The sequence below is a fragment of the Squalius cephalus genome, assembly GCF_949319135.1.
Source record: "Squalius cephalus genome assembly, chromosome: 8".
NCBI classification, from domain to species: Eukaryota; Metazoa; Chordata; class Actinopteri; order Cypriniformes; family Leuciscidae; genus Squalius; species Squalius cephalus.
The window spans coordinates 43,393,319-43,409,262 of NC_137129.1; the positions used below are offsets into that span (position 1 = coordinate 43,393,319).

At 44.9% G+C, this 15,944-nt stretch overlaps 1 long non-coding RNA gene across 1 annotated transcript in view; it reads left to right on the forward strand.

Moving 5' to 3' along the window:
- The window catches only part of LOC307163780, a 274,817-nt gene that overhangs the window by 98,620 nt on the left and 160,253 nt on the right, over positions 1-15,944 (forward strand). The window lies entirely within an intron of this gene.

Below are 15,944 nucleotides of genomic sequence, written 5' to 3' on the forward strand. Positions count from 1 at the left end.
GCCAGCCCGAATTCTAGGCAAGCTTCGTCAACCGAAAATGCCTGCAGGTCCCCTACCCTCTTGATGGAGGCCAATGCAACCAGGAGCGCTGTTTTCATTGACAGGAACTTAAGCTCCACTGATTGCAGAGGCTCAAAGGGAGCACTCTGCAGGGCAGTTAAAACCACTGAGAGGTCCCAAGAGGGAACGAGAGGAGGGCGAGGAGGATTTAGTCTCCTCGCTCCTCTCAGGAACCTGATGATCAGGTCGTGCTTTCCCAGAGACTTACCATCAACTGCGTCGTGATGTGCGGCAATGGCGGCAACATACACTTTCAGGGTGGAGGGAGACAGCCTTTGCTCCAACCCTTCTTGCAGGAAGGAAAGCACGACACTGATCGGGCATTTCGTGGGTTCTTGATGTTTAGAAGAACAACAGTTGACGAAGAGGTTCCACTTCAACGCATAGACATGTCTCGTGGGCGATGCTCTAGCGGAAGTGATGGTAGCCACCACCGCTGGTGGTAGGGTACTCAAACCTACCTCCTCCCGTCCAGGAGCCACACGTGGAGGTTCCAAAGATCGGGACGAGGGTGCCAAAGGGTGCCCCGTCCATGAGAAAGCTGGTCCTTCCTCAGGGGAATTGGCCAGGGAGGTGCTGTCACGAGGAGTACTAGTTCTGGAAACCAGGTGCGGTTGTGCCAATACGGGGCAACCAAAATTACCTGCTCCTCGTCCTCCCTGATCTTGCGCAAAGTCTGCGCAAGAAGGCTCACTGGGGGAAACGCATACTTGCGTAGGCCCCGCGGCCAGCTGTGCGCCAGTGCGTCCGTTGCGTCGGTTGATGTACGCTACTGTGGCGGTATTGTCTGATCGGACTAGTACGTGTTGACTAGGGTTGGGTATTGGTTGGGTTTTATCCGATACCAGTACCTACTCGGTATTTTTCAAACGGTTCCGGTGCTTAAACGGTTCTTGAAACGGTACTTAAGAAAACTAAACCGCACACACTTTATCAAAAAAAATAATACCTCTGTGTGTGTGTGTGTGTGTGTGTGTGTGTGTGTGTGTGTGTGTGTGTGATTTTCTGAAAAAGATTTTCTGATTTCTGATTAAATGAAAAATTGTGCCCTTTAAAAGGCTACTGATGTAGCACAAAACACTTGAGTTAAGATCAAAATTTTGTCTTCTCATATTATGACTTTTACAAAACAGAGAAATATCTGACACTGAGCAGAAATATTTAACACACACAGTATAGCCTCATATAAATATACTTGATATTGATATACTTCATACTTGATATGCAAGATTTGCAGTTGGCATTAAAATACTAGACTAACCCGAAGAGGAACACTGGCAGCTGAACTTGAACTTTAGTCAAGTGTGTCAGGGGTTTTGGGTTCTAATCCGCATTCGTAGTTTTTTTTTTAGTTTTTTTGTTTTTTTAAACCGATTATGCTCATCAGTGGTTGTATATCAAGCAGGGACACTTTGTGTCCATTATATTTTGAGATTTCACCAGAACGAATAGATATGAGGCGCCGTCTAGGGCTTAAATCAAACTTCATTCACGCACATATGAAACCCTTGCATACACATACTAGGTAGTCACACATACATGTATACTGCTGAATGCTCAAACTAATACATATGAAATGCACAATGCTCACGCACACACATGCAAACTCTACACACACGAGACGCGCAGAACTCTACGCGCACATACTCATCTGAGACGCGAGCACGCACACACAAACTCTCCGCGCACATTATCATATAGACGGCGCCTCATAAATAGATCGATCTCCGCAACGAGCCAAGAGAAAACACTGTATCCGCGCCACTGATCGCAGCGGCAACGAGCACTTTGATCACTTGATTTAAAAAACACATTTCAGCGCTAGATCGCCTCTTATTTAACAAACGAACTAAATGAATGCTCTGCTGGTTAACTGGAGATGTTTTATTATTGGATCATTCGTGCCGCGAGATGTTTTATAGGGGACGGTAAAAAACGTCAGGCACCGAAATCAGGCACCGAAAGTTTCGTTCTTAATCGGTCTGGTTACTACCGTTTACGTCGGAACCGGTTCCCTATTGGAACCGGGTTTCGGTACCCAACCCTAGTGTTGACCCTTGAGCAATGCCCGGAAGCGGTGCAGGGCAAGGCGTACGGCCAGCAACTCGAGGCAATTGACATGCCAAAGGCGCTGAGGTCCTGTCCAGGAGCCCGCGGCAGCATGTCCATTGCACATGGCACCCCAGCCCGTGGTGGAGACATCTGTTGATACAACAACATGCCTGGAAGCTCGTTCTAAGGGCACTCCGGCCCGTAGAAAATTGAGGTTCGACCACGGGGTGAGGTCTGACGGCAGGTCGGAGTCACTGGGACTCGGAGCGTGCCGCGTTGCCATGCCCACCTCGGGACTCGATCGCGAAGCCAAAGCTGAAGCGGTCTCATATGAAGCAATCTGAGCGGCGTTACTGCGGCTGCGGATGCCATATGCCCCAGGAGCCTCTGAAAAAGTTTCAGTGGGACCGCACTCCTGCCCTCGAACTGATGAAGACAAGTCAGCAGTGACTGCGCGCGCTCGCTCGTAAGGTGCGCGCACATGGCGACCGAGTCGATTTCCATACCGAGAAAAGAGATCCTCTGCACGGGGCAGAGTTTGCTCTTCTCCCAGTTGACCCGAAGGCCCAGACGGGCTAGGTGCCGGAGCACAAGGTCCCTGTGTTCGCAAACCTGGTCTCGAGAGTGAGCTAGGATCAGCCAGTCGTCGAGATAGCTCAGGATGCGAACCCCGTGTTCTCGTAGGGGAACAAGGGCTGCCTCGACGACCTTCGTGAAGACGTGAGGAGACAGGGCTAGCCCGAAAGGGAGAACCGCGTACTGGTATGCCTACCCCTCGAAAACAAACTGAAGAAACGGTCTGTGTCGAGGAAGAATGGAGACATGGAAGTAGGCGTCCTTCAGGTCGATCGCTGCCTTCGGTACAATGAAGTAGGGGCTGTAGAAGCCGGACTTCATTTCGGCTGGAGGGACAATCTCGATCGCACCCTTCGCCAGTAGGGTGGCGACCTCCACTCTCATGACAGGGGCATTGCCACCGACCATAGTGAAGCGGACTCCCCTGAAGCGGGGAGGAGACCGCGCGAACTGAATCGCGTAGCCGAGCCTGATGCGAATCAGACGTACACTGGTGGAGCAGCGAAGCAGAATGACCGGCCCGGACGTGGGTGGCATAGCGGCCCGGTGTGGGGGCACGGTCATAAGCTGCGCCCTGCCAGAGGAGGCCAGGGGAGGACCAGCGTCCCACGGGGGCGTGCTCTGGCAGGGGTCTGGCGACAGAGGGGGACGAGAGTGGCGAGGCTCGTGAGCGGCGCGCACTGTCATCCACAGCCTCTTGGGGCTCGGAGGAAGGGACATCAGTTCTAGAAACAAGAGATTCTCCCCTGGCCCTCCACCGGGGGACGGAGTGGCCCTGCTACCAACTCTTGAGAAGAACTGAGCCCTAACTCCAAGCTGCCCGTCTCAAAAGTGCTGCTTAGCCTGGCGTTTTGGCCAGCTAAGGGGCGGAGATGGGCAGTGCCGCCCTCCTGCATCCCCCTCCAGCCCGGGGCCGGTGAAGGCTCGAGGGGAGGAGCCGCAGGGAGGCAGCCTCGGCGGGAAGTAGACTAAGGAGACCGCACGGACGGATGACCGTCGGTGCAGAAGGCCTCAGTCCACCTCAGGGGAGGGTCGAAGACTGTTGGGCGCAGTCCTCAACCACACCGCCGAGCAAGCCACCCGTCTCGAGAGTGCTGCTTAGCCTGGCGTTTGGCCGGCTAAGGGGCGGAGACGGGTGGTGCCACCCTCCTGCAACCCTCTCCTACTCAGGGCCAGTGAAGGCTCGAGGGGAGGGGCCGCAGGGAGGCGGCCTCGGCGGGAAGCAGACTAAGGAGACCGCACGGACGGATGACCGTCGGTGCAGAAGGCCTCGGTCTGCTTCTGGGGGGGTCAAAGGACTGTAGGGTACAGTCCTCAACCACACCGCCGAGGAGCCCAGCCTCAGATCCCCTCACATCAACCTGGCTGAGCCCATTCCTGGACCACAGCTGTGGACATCACCTGGCCCCGGGATCACGCAGGTACCGATGTCGCCCGAGAGCGAGGTCAGTAATGTGCGCGGCGGAACGACCAGGCCGGGCATGGAAAGCATAGCGTCCCAGCAAGGGGGCGTGGTCGAGATTCCGCGTTCTGTCAGTGTTGGCCAGGGAAGGACTAGCGTTCCACTGCGGCCGGTTCTGACAGAACTCCCGAGTCAGCACTGCCTCGAAGGTGAAGGCGACACACAGGACCGCATGCCTGTGTCACAATAGTGACAGAGAACATACAGACCAAGATCGCCTCACGATCAAGGGCAGCGAAGGCGGAGGACGCCCTCGGGCCGCGAAAAGTCACGCGGACTCCCGCGGACCGGAAGCGTCCTGATGCACATCCGGGAAGCCTACAGCGCTCGGGGGGAGGGCGGCGCCACTCCAACCGATGCTTTCAGCTGCCCGGGAAAGCATGGCCATCAGCTCTGGATCTGACCCGACTAACGCTGACACTCCAGAGGGAGGCAACGCAGTCGAATCTTCATTTCCAGAGGAATCAAGCCCGCCTTGTGATGCTGTGAGTGACATGACACCACCTGCTGGAGCCCCGAATGAAAATACTGAGGAACCAGGCACACACGGAAGCCCCACGGTTTGCGATGTGGAGGGGGGCGTGGCCCGAGGAATGCTCGTCAGTATTATGCCACACTGTAACCCTCAGATCACCCTGGCCACCAGCCAAAGTATCCCCACTCATAGGAAGAGATAGATTGGGGTGTGACAGAGGGGACTCTACCCACACGGAGATCATTGAGTCTCGATCTATAAACATCGCGATGGTCATGTTCCCGCAATGAAAACATGACTCATCCACGAGCGCTGCCAAGCGTGATTAAGCCCAACACGCAAAACAGCGCTCGCGACCGTTAAACAGATGAGTCACGCGCCCACATCCAGTAATACACGGGCGAGCCGTCTTGAAAAAGACGTGCCGCGTGCAGCTCTTTTAGAGAGAGGAAAAGCTCAGCAGAGTGCTGAAGCGCCCAGGGAGAAAGACACACACTGTCGGCAGATCACTGCACAGACCAGCAGCAGGCAATGCGATCTCGCTGGAACACGCCGTCACACCAACACACTGAAGAGCCGCTCGTCTCGTAGAGTGAAGATGATACAGAATGGCTTGTAGGAGTGAAGAAAACTCTTGGCTCCGAAGCGAAAACATATCTGCATGTTGCTCGCGCACTTCCTTATATACCCCCTGCGTGGGGCGGAGATACGCAATGCAAATTCTGCAGACCCATGGCATTTCATTGCCATTGGCTCGTTTTATATACTCGAAGATGATAGGCTTTCTAAGCGAAACCCCATTCGTCGTCATCCGACGTAACTCGGAGTGACAACGAAAGGGAACCCTGTTATTGACATAAAAAATAAAGCATTTTCCGGGGACGAGCACTTCTGTGGTGCTTGAAATTCTATATAATTCATTAAAAATCAAATATTGCCACATTGATGGCTCAAGCAGGTGTAAGTGTTCAAATAACATATTGTTTTATTTTAAAAATAAAGAAATTGTAACCCTAAAGTGTCTTTTATGTGTAATATTTCTGTAAAGGCTAGGGACAGAAAAATGGACATTAGTAGATCGCCCTGGAGTGGTCACTTTCCATTATTAAATATAAATGCATGGGTAAGATGTCACCTAATAGATGTAAATATTTTATTGAAAACCTATTTTATTGTTTTCTATACCAGTTTACGACTGTTTCCTCTTTATTTTTTGTGCAGCTGTGGTGCTTTTGAGTGACAATTCCTCATTTGTCCTTAAACCCTCATTGTGTTGCCTTTTAATTAAAAGATTTTGTTATGGATGTGCTTGTTGTTTAGTTCATTTGTCTTAAAAGTATCATGAGATTTGTTTGTCAGAGGTGCATTTAGCTGTTCTTTAGTGCTGTTGATATCAGTCAACATTTTTAATCATCAGCAAATCAGTCATACAATAATACATCGTTAGATGTTAAAAACAATTTCAGTTAGTTGAGGTGGGAAGAATAATTGATAAAACAAATTAATCAATACATCGCAATATGGTTTCTTGTAATAAATTTTCAATACCCTGGCACTAATGCAGATTGCTATGGAAGCTTGTTTCCGCCACAGAATAAAACATTTTAAAAGATAATTGCGACTTTTTATCTCACAATTGCGAGTTTACATCTCGCAATTCTGACTTAATTTCTCAGAATTGCGAGATATAAAGTCAGAATTGCGTGAAATAAAGTCGCAATTGCGAGAAAAAAAGTCAGAATTCTGACTTTATAACACGCAATTCTGATTTTATATCTCACAATTCTGACTTTATATCTCACAATTCTGACTTTATATCTCACAATTCTGACTTTATATCTCACAATTGTGACTTTATATCTCACAATTCTGACTTTATATCACGCAATTCTGACTTTATATCTCACAATTCTGACTTTATATCTCACAATTCTGACTTTATATCTCGCAATTCTGACATTATATCTCGCAATTCTGACTTCTCACAATTCTGACTTTATATCTTGCAATTCTGACATTATATCACGCAATTCTGACTTTATATCTCGCAATTCTGACTTTATATCTCGCAATTCTGACTTTATATCGCGCAATTCTGACTTTATATCTCACAATTCTGACTTTATATCTCCCAATTCTGACATTATATCTCGCAATTCTGACTTTATATCTCGCAATTCTGACTTTATATCTCACAATTCTGACTTTATATCACGCAATTCTGACTTTATATCTCACAATTCTGACTTTATATCTCACAATTTTGACTTTATATCTCGCAATTCTGACATTATATCACGCAATTCTGACTTTATATCTCGCAATTCTGACTTTATATCTCGCAATTCTGACTTTATATCTCGCAATTCTGACATTATATCACGCAATTCTGACTTTATATCTCGCAATTCTGACTTTATATCTCGCAATTCTGACTTTATATCTCGCAATTCTGACATTATATCTCACAATTCTGACTTCTCACAATTCTGACTTTATATCTCGCAATTCTGACTTTATATCTCGCAATTCTGACTTTATATCTCGCAATTCTGACATTATATCACGCAATTCTGACTTTATATCTCGCAATTCTGACTTTATATCTCGCAATTCTGACTTTATATCACGCAATTCTGACTTTATATCTCACAATTCTGACTTTATATCTCACAATTCTGACTTTATATCTCGCAATTCTGACATTATATCACGCAATTCTGACATTATATCACGCAATTCTGACTTTATATCTCGCAATTCTGACTTTATATCTCGCAATTCTGACTTTATATCTCGCAATTCTGACATTATATCACGCAATTCTGACATTATATCACTCAATTCTGACATTATATCACGCAATTCTGACTTTATATCTCGCAATTCTGACTTTATATCTCGCAATTCTGACTTTATATCTCGCAATTCTGACTTTATATCTCACAATTCTGACTTTATATCTCGCAATTCTGACTTTATATCACGCAATTCTGACTTTATATCTCGCAATTCTGACTTTATATCTCGCAATTCTGACTTTATATCTCGCAATTCTGACTTTATATCTCGCAATTCTGACTTTATATCTCACAATTCTGACTTTATATCTCACAATTCTGACTTTATATCTCGCAATTCTGACTTTATATCACGCAATTCTGACTTTATATCACGCAATTCTGACTTTATATCTCACAATTCTGACTTTATATCTCACAATTCTGACTTTATATCTTGCAATTCTGAGAAATAAAGTCAGATTTTGCGAGATGTAAACTCGCAATTGTGAGATAAAAAGTCGCAATTATCTTTTAAAATGTTTTATTCTGTGGCGGAAACAAGCTTCCATAGATTGCAGCTTGCTTTACTGCATACCAAAACAAGTATTTCGGTTCGTGAACAGCTAACAGTCAGTTTAAGTATGTTCTGTTTATGTTAAACTCGTGCGAGAGAGCGATTCAAAAGCATATGGAACTGTCTGTTCTCTAATCGCTCTTGCAGTACTTATCATACACCGACCGCTCTGTGCAGCGCTGCTTTAAACAGTGAGCAACTTGAAGTGGACGTAACTTGAAGGGGCGTGACTTGAAGGGGCGTAACTTGAAGGGGCGTAACTTGAAGTCTTGCAGGATGCAGACAGACTCTATTGGAACAATTGAGATGGTCCTCACTGCAGATCACAAAATCCAGATCCAACTCCTCCCACCTTACATACACCTAAACCTACCAATCTCCACCCCCTGATCTGGATCCAACTCCGCCCCCTGGATCTCGTGTACTGCAGTGAGGTGCTACTGGAGAAATCAGGGGAAAGCCTCTGTGCTTCCTGAGGCTTAATTTGCCCATCCTTAACGTGAGACAATAAGGAGGATTACTAGTAAGACGGGAAAGTCCATCATTGTGCTTCTTCTGTCTGTTGTGTGGTTCCACAAATGGCTGTATGATGTGTGGTAGTTTATTTCTGAACAAGATCGCTGATGATTTCAGTCTGATCTCATCAGTCTGAGCAGCAGATTTCAGATCTAGTTGTTTCTGAATCTGAGATGCAGTAAGGTGTAAAATATTTAAACATCCCCTTCATATATATATTATTTAAAGGGCACCTATTATGCAAAATTCACTTTTACATAGTGTTTGAACATAAATGTGTGTTGGCAGTGTGTGAGCAAAACCACCCTAGAATGATAAAAATCCACCCAGTAGTTTTTTTACAATCTCAATAAATCATAAGCACTGTCTCAGAACGCCCTGTTCTATGATTGCCCGCACTGTGACGTAGAATTGCGCTAAGCCCCACCGACGTGATGATTGACAATCTGGTTTTGGCATAAACCCCGCCCTCGGTGATCTGTACATCATCCTCCATTGTTTCAACGAGAGCCGGTAATGTCTCCTAAGAAGAGTAACGTTAGGTGTTCTGTTGTGGGATGTAAGAATGGACATACTAGTCTTCACTGACATCAGAGCCACTGAAAACGCAGCGGATGGATTTTATTTATGAAGAAAAGGCGCCACTTAAACTTCCTAAATACAAGAATCATTTTCTGACTGACTAGTGAACGAGGGTCAAAGTTAATCATCAAGTGTGGATCGTTGCCTACTGTTCGCTATCCAATGTCACCTCCAGAAGAAGTATGTGTATTTTATGATTTATGAGCAAATAGTCATTTCAATCGATGTCAGCAGTAACAACAAATGCATCTAAAGCTATTTATTGTCGTCGTCATAGGATGTCTCAACAAACAACGTCACACAGTTTTATGTCACGTATCATTTTTTGCAGCAATTACAAATGTAAATAAATGAATACCTCTATCTCCATAGACAGTATATAAACGTCTATCTCCCTGCAGCATTTGTTTTCTGGTTCTGTAACGTTAGCCATCTTCTCACATTTGCCACATAAGCGTGTGTAGTTTCAAAAAATTGCGCGGAAGTTATCACAATTTTTTTTTGTGTGTGTGTGTGTGTGTGTGTTGCACATCCATAATTGCAAAGGGGACGCGATTAAAACTCTATAAGTACATAAATGTATTAAAAAAACATTCCGAGACGCCCTGGTCCATTCTCATTCGTGTTTATTCTGCCGGAGTCTTTTCATCCAGCAGGTCCAGCAGGGCGGGGATTATGCAGCTCATTTACATTTAAGGTGGTACACATCAAAACAGCTCTTTTTAAAACAGGCCCCAAAAATGACATTTTCAAATGGTTCTAATAAATTAACTGTGGGGTATTATGTGCTGAAACTTCACAAATACATTCTGGGGATACCCAAGACCAATATTACATCTTGTAAAAAGGGGCATAATAGGTGCCCTTTAAAAAAACATTATTTTCTGAACATAGTAAAAAATAGTCAAAATATTTAATTAATACAATAATACATAGCAAAAAAAAAAAAAAAAGACACCAACAAAAATGTTTTACACAATATTACTCACAGAGTAGAAAAATAATGCAGATCCCCCATTATACAGACAAAAACAACAGTGGAAAGTAAAATAGTCTATAGATGATGATGAAGACACTTAGGCCATATTAAAGGCCATTTTAAACATACATATTTAAAAACAATATTTTACAATTCATGCATATGTACATAAACACTGTCTATAGCAGTTTATTCCCACTAAGATGCATTGCATCAAACCACTGTGTGACGAGATGTATTAAAATCCTCCTGCTTTCCCAGCATTGTTTTTAACTATTTTTATATAAATATTTTGCAAAAGAAAACCTCAAAAAGATTAATTAGAGATAAATTAAGACAGAAACACAAAGGTTGCATGCAATTTGTAGGATGGTTTGTATTTATTTGTGAAGTATTATATTGGCTCATTTATTTATATTAGTAAAACACAATACATAGGCCCTATGTGTTATTCCACGGTATTTTCACTCAAACTGACTGTTGTACTCGCACATTGCTTTCTGTTTGTTTGTTAGTTGAGTTTTCCTTTTGCGAAGTAGATCGAGTTTTCATCTGAACTGCTCTCCAGCGTAGAGGACTTAATCTATAATAGCAGAGTCTCCTCTTGTGGACATCATCTGAACTGCTCTCCAGCGTAGAGGACTTCATCTATAATAGCAGAGACTCCTCTTGTGGACATCATCTGAACTGCACTCCAGTGTAGAGGACTTCATCTATAATAGCAGAGCCTCCTCTTGTGGACATCATCTGAACTGCACTAGTGTAGAGGACTTCATCTATAATAGCAGAGTCTCCTCTTGTGGACATCATCTGAACTGCTCTCCAGTGTAGAGGACTTCATCTATAATAGCAGAGTCTCCTCTTGTGGACATCATCTGAACTGCGCTCCAGTGTAGAGGACTTCATCTATAATAGCAGAGTCTCCTCTTGTGGACATCATCTGAACTGCACTCCAGCGTAGAGGACTTCATCTATAATAGCAGAGTCTCCTCTTGTGGACATCATCTGAACTGCACTCCAGTGTAGAGGACTTCATCTATAATAGCAGAGTCTCCTCTTGTGGACATCATCTGAACTGCACTCCAGTGTAGAGGACTTCATCTATAATAGCGGAGTCTGCTCTTGAGGACATCATCTGAACTGCTCTCCAGTGTAGAGGACTTCATCTATAATAGCAGAGTCTCCTCTTGTGGACATCATCTGAACTGCTCTCCAGTGTAGAGGACTTCATCTATAATAGCAGAGTCTCCTCTTGTGGACATCATCTGAACTGCGCTCCAGTGTAGAGGACTTCATCTATAATAGCAGAGCCTCCTCTTGTGGACATCATCTGAACTGCACTAGTGTAGAGGACTTCATCTATAATAGCAGAGTCTCCTCTTGTGGACATCATCTGAACTGCTCTCCAGTGTAGAGGACTTCATCTATAATAGCAGAGTCTCCTCTTGTGGACATCATCTGAACTGCGCTCCAGTGTAAAGGACTTCATCTATAATAGCAGAGTCTCCTCTTGTGGACATCATCTGAACTGCACTCCAGCGTAGAGGACTTCATCTATAATAGCAGAGTCTCCTCTTGTGGACATCATCTGAACTGCTCTCCAGTGTAGAGGACTTCATCTATAATAGCAGAGTCTCCTCTTGTGGACATCATCTGAACTGCGCTCCAGTGTAGAGGACTTCATCTATAATAGCAGAGCCTCCTCTTGTGGACATCATCTGAACTGCACTAGTGTAGAGGACTTCATCTATAATAGCAGAGTCTCCTCTTGTGGACATCATCTGAACTGCTCTCCAGTGTAGAGGACTTCATCTATAATAGCAGAGTCTCCTCTTGTGGACATCATCTGAACTGCGCTCCAGTGTAGAGGACTTCATCTATAATAGCAGAGTCTCCTCTTGTGGACATCATCTGAACTGCACTCCAGTGTAGAGGACTTCATCTATAATAGCAGAGTCTCCTCTAGAGGACATCATCTGAACTGCACTCCAGTGTAGAGGACTTCATCTATAATAACAGAGTCTCCTCTAGAGGACATCATCTGAACTGCACTCCAGTGTAGAGGACTTCATCTATAATAGCAGAGTCTCCTCTTGTGGACATCATCTGAACTGCACTCCAGTGTAGAGGACTTCATCTATAATAGCAGAGTCTCCTCTTGTGGACATCATCTGAACTGCACTCCAGTGTAGAGGACTTCATCTATAATAACAGAGTCTCCTCTAGAGGACATCATCTGAACTGCACTCCAGTGTAGAGGACTTCATCTATAATAGCAGAGTCTCCTCTTGTGGACATCATCTGAACTGCTCTCCAGCGTAGAGGACTTCATCTATAATAGCAGAGCCTCCTCTTGAGGACATCATCTGAACTGCACTCCAGTGTAGAGGACTTCATCTATAATAGCGGAGTCTCCTCTAGAGGACATCATCTGAACTGCACTAGTGTAGAGGACTTCATCTATAATAGCAGAGCCTCCTCTTGAGGACATCATCTGAACTGCACTCCAGTGTAGAGGACTTCATCTATAATAGCAGAGCCTCCTCTTGTGGACATCATCTGAACTGCTCTCCAGTGTAGAGGACTTCATCTATAATAGCAGAGACTCCTCTTGTGGACATCATCTGAACTGCTCTCCAGTGTAGAGGACTTCATCTATAATAGCAGAGTCTCCTCTTGTGGACATCATCTGAACTGCACTCCAGTGTAGAGGACTTCATCTATAATAGCAGAGTCTCCTCTTGAGGACATCATCTGAACTGCTCTCCAGCGTAGAGGACTTCATCTATAATAGCGGAGTCTCCTCTAGAGGACATCATCTGAACTGCACTAGTGTAGAGGACTTCATCTATAATAGCAGAGCCTCCTCTTGAGGACATCATCTGAACTGCTCTCCAGTGTAGAGGACTTCATCTATAATAGCAGAGACTCCTCTTGTGGACATCATCTGAACTGCACTCCAGTGTAGAGGACTTCATCTATAATAGCAGAGTCTCCTCTTGAGGACATCATCTGAACTGCACTCCAGTGTAGAGGACTTCATCTATAATAGCAGAGCCTCCGCTTGTGGACATCATCTGAACTGCTCTCCAGTGTAGAGGACTTCATCTATAATAGCAGAGACTCCTCTTGTGGACATCATCTGAACTGCTCTCCAGTGTAGAGGACTTCATCTATAATAGCAGAGTCTCCTCTAGAGGACATCATCTGAACTGCTCTCCAGTGTAGAGGACTTCATCTATAATAGCAGAGTCTCCTCTAGAGGACATCATCTGAACTGCACTAGTGTAGAGGACTTCATCTATAATAGCAGAGACTCCTCTTGTGGACATCATCTGAACTGCTCTCCAGCGTAGAGGACTTCATCTATAATAGCAGAGCCTCCTCTTGAGGACATCATCTGAACTGCACTCCAGCGTAGAGGACTTCATCTATAATAGCAGAGTCACCTCTTGAGGACATCATCTGAACTGCACTAGTGTAGAGGACTTCATCTATAATAGCAGAGACTCCTCTTGTGGACATCATCTGAACTGCTCTCCAGCGTAGAGGACTTCATCTATAATAGCAGAGTCTCCTCTTGAGGACATCATCTGAACTGCACTAGTGTAGAGGACTTCATCTATAATAGCAGAGACTCCTCTTGTGGACATCATCTGAACTGCTCTCCAGCGTAGAGGACTTCATCTATAATAGCAGAGACTCCTCTTGTGGACATCATCTGAACTGCTCTCCAGTGTAGAGGACTTCATCTATAATAGCAGAGTCTCCTCTAGAGGACATCATCTGAACTGCACTAGTGTAGAGGACTTCATCTATAATAGCAGAGACTCCTCTTGTGGACATCATCTGAACTGCTCTCCAGCGTAGAGGACTTCATCTATAATAGCAGAGCCTCCTCTTGAGGACATCATCTGAACTGCACTCCAGCGTAGAGGACTTCATCTATAATAGCAGAGTCACCTCTTGAGGACATCATCTGAACTGCACTAGTGTAGAGGACTTCATCTATAATAGCAGAGACTCCTCTTGTGGACATCATCTGAACTGCACTCCAGTGTAGAGGACTTCATCTATAATAGCAGAGTCTCCTCTTGAGGACATCATCTGAACTGCACTCCAGTGTAGAGGACTTCATCTATAATAGCAGAGCCTCCGCTTGTGGACATCATCTGAACTGCTCTCCAGTGTAGAGGACTTCATCTATAATAGCAGAGACTCCTCTTGTGGACATCATCTGAACTGCTCTCCAGTGTAGAGGACTTCATCTATAATAGCAGAGTCTCCTCTAGAGGACATCATCTGAACTGCTCTCCAGTGTAGAGGACTTCATCTATAATAGCAGAGTCTCCTCTAGAGGACATCATCTGAACTGCACTAGTGTAGAGGACTTCATCTATAATAGCAGAGACTCCTCTTGTGGACATCATCTGAACTGCTCTCCAGCGTAGAGGACTTCATCTATAATAGCAGAGCCTCCTCTTGAGGACATCATCTGAACTGCACTCCAGTGTAGAGGACTTCATCTATAATAGCAGAGTCACCTCTTGAGGACATCATCTGAACTGCACTAGTGTAGAGGACTTCATCTATAATAGAAGAGACTCCTCTTGTGGACATCATCTGAACTGCTCTCCAGCGTAGAGGACTTCATCTATAATAGCAGAGCCTCCTCTTGAGGACATCATCTGAACTGCACTCCAGTGTAGAGGACTTCATCTATAATAGCAGAGCCTCCTCTTGTGGACATCATCTGAACTGCACTCCAGTGTAGAGGACTTCATCTATAATAGCAGAGCCTCCTCTTGAGGACATCATCTGAACTGCACTCCAGTGTAGAGGACTTCATCTATAATAGCAGAGCCTCCTCTTGTGGACATCATCTGAACTGCACTCCAGCGTAGAGGACTTCATCTATAATAGCAGAGCCTCCTCTTGAGGACATCATCTGAACTGCACTCCAGTGTAGAGGACTTCATCTATAATAGCAGAGTCTCCTCTTGTGGAAATCATCTGAACTGCGCTCCATTGTAGAGGACTTCATCTATAATAGCAGAGTCTCCTCTTGTGGACATCATCTGAACTGCACTCCAGTGTAGAGGACTTCATCTATAATAGCAGAGTCTCCTCTTGTGGACATCATCTGAACTGCATTCCAGTGTAGAGGACTTCATCTATAATAGCAGAGTCTGCTCTTGTGGACATCATCTGAACTGCACTCCAGCGTAGAGGACTTCATCTATAATAGAGGAGTCTCCTCTTGTGGACATCATCTGAACTGCTCTCCAGCGTAGAGGACTTCATCTATAATAGCAGAGTCTCCTCTTGTGGACATCATCTGAACTGCACTCCAGTGTAGAGGACTTCATCTATAATAGCAGAGTCTCCTCTTGTGGACATCATCTGAACTGCACTCCAGTGTAGAGGACTTCATCTATAATAGCAGAGTCTGCTCTTGTGGACATCATCTGAACTGCACTCCAGCGTAGAGGACTTCATCTATAATAGCGGAGTCTCCTCTTGTGGACATCATCTGAACTGCTCTCCAGCGTAGAGGACTTCATCTATAATAGCAGAGTCTCCTCTTGTGGACATCATCTGAACTGCACTCCAGTGTAGAGGATGTAAGAACAATGGTTCGTACATTAATATTAATATTAGCTCAAATGATCTATAGGGAATTTTAATAATTAATCATGAATATGATTAATATTTTGTATGTTACAGTTACATTAATTTATCGCAGCTGAACTAGATTGATATATGAACGATTACCATAACGGGTTATGGTTCGTCATTAATACATCAATTGTTCTTACTTCAGCTCGAAGTTATGGGATAACTTTAATGGAATTAATTTAGTTATCAAACAATCTGTTTGTCCA